This window comes from Macrobrachium rosenbergii, chromosome 48 (assembly GCF_040412425.1).
Source record: "Macrobrachium rosenbergii isolate ZJJX-2024 chromosome 48, ASM4041242v1, whole genome shotgun sequence".
NCBI classification, from domain to species: domain Eukaryota; kingdom Metazoa; phylum Arthropoda; class Malacostraca; order Decapoda; family Palaemonidae; genus Macrobrachium; species Macrobrachium rosenbergii.
In genome coordinates, this window is record NC_089788.1 from 22,752,462 (window position 1) to 22,754,694 (window position 2,233).

The following is a 2,233-nucleotide window of genomic DNA, read 5'->3' on the forward strand; positions in this document are numbered from 1 at the left end:
ATATATATATATATATATATATATATATATATATATATATATATATATATATATATATATATATATATATATATATATATATATATATATATATATATATATATATATATATATATATATATATATATATATATATATATATATATATATATATATATATATATATATTTTTTTTGTGTGTGTGTGTCGAATGCCAAACATCGAATATTACCTATGTTTAATCAAATACAGACCTATATAGTGACTTAATGAGAAACAGGTAATTGCAAATGAAGAACACTGCTGAATAGAACTCTCGCTGCAGTGCAGTAAGAGTGGGAACAATTTATTTGAAGACTCACAACTGAAATGCTCCTTTGTGCAATTTACTAAGGTAATTTTTAACTTTCTTATATATATGCCTTGTTAGGTGCGTGCAAATGTTCAGGCTGCTAATAACGGGCGGTTTAAGCGTAAATGGGCTGGCACTTTAACTACCCCTTATCCTTGACACTGCCAATCAGGACATCTACCACTTAACTATACCACTGTCGCTTAGTTTGATGATCCCCTAAGCCCTACCATTGCTCCTTAGCTCAGAAACCCCTTAACTCTGCCACTGATGCTTAGCCCAGCAATCCTTTAATTCTTCCATAGCTGATTAGCAAAACGATCTCCACTACTTTGCCATTTCTGCTTACCAAATAGCCCATTAACTCTACCATTGCTGTTACTCCAACAACTCCTTAACTCCCCCATTGTTGCTTAACTCTCGCATTGCTGCTTAACCGAGTAACCCTTTAACTCTAACGTAGTTACTTACATCAACAACCTGGTAACTCTACCATTGCTGGTTAGAACAACAATCCCATTTATCTACCACTGCCTTCCTAAACAACTCTTAACCCTAACATTGCTGTTGATACCTAAACAACTCCCTAAAATTATCACTGCTCTTTCAACAAAAACCCTTTGACTCCACAACTGCTGTGACATCCCCTTAAACCTACACCTGTTATCCAAAAATAGCCACTCAGCTCTACTATTGCTCTGACATACACAGCTGCTTAATTCTAGAACTGCTGTTTACCCTAAGAGCTCCTTATCATTGCTTGGGCCCCAGCAACACCAAAACTCTACCATTGCTTTTACCTTAACAGCCCATTAATTCTACCATAGCTGTTCATCACAAGAACCTTTCAATCCTACTATTGCTCTAAACTAAACAATGCCTACCCCTAAATTTCTGTTCACACCAATCAACTCCTTATCTCTCTCTACCTATGCTCTTACAATAACCAAGTAACTCTAATATTGCTCTTATAACAACAACACTTCAGTTCTTTCCAAGCTGCGTACTCTAACAACTCCTTAATTCTACCAAAGCTCTCAAATCATCCTAACAGCTACCGAACCCTACCGTTGCTCTTTACCCCAACAAACCTTCAACTTTACCTCTGCTCTCACAACAACAACCCATTAACTCTACCATTGCTCTTACCCTAACAACCTTTAATTCTACTTTTGCTTTTACAGCAGTAACTCCTGAATTCTACCATTGCTATCCCAAAACCGCGTAAGTTTACCACAGATCTTGCACAAACAATCTAACATTGCTACCTACCCACAACAACCCTTTAACTCTAATAATGCTGCTTCCCCAGTCTTCCCTTACTTCTACTACTGCTGCTTACCTAAACAATGCCAGTCTACGGAGATCAGTCAATCAATCGGGATGAGGCACAAAATATCGAATTCCTTCTTACGAGGCATTCTTATGACTTTTCTTTAAAATTTATGACAGAAATATAACGTGAACTGAATACTGACGAATGCAGATGAGTTATGAACATATCTCAATGATTTTGTCAAATGTAGACTGATTACGACGTCAAAGACTATAGCTGCTGCTGTAATGTGTGAATGAATGTGCGTATAACAAACCACACACACGCACACATACACACAGACACACACACTGTTATACATATATATATATATATATGTATATATATATATATATATATATATATATATATATATATATATATATATATATATATATATATATATATATATATATATATATATATATATATTTTATCACATCACCGTGATTCATATACAATCAGTAAGCTAAAACGTCCTTTAATATCCAATTTGCTCTACCTCGGAAATAATATATTTTCATATATGTTACCGAAGGGGAATCTTTTAGTTGATAATAAGTTCGTCGTCGCGTGGGCTCGAACCA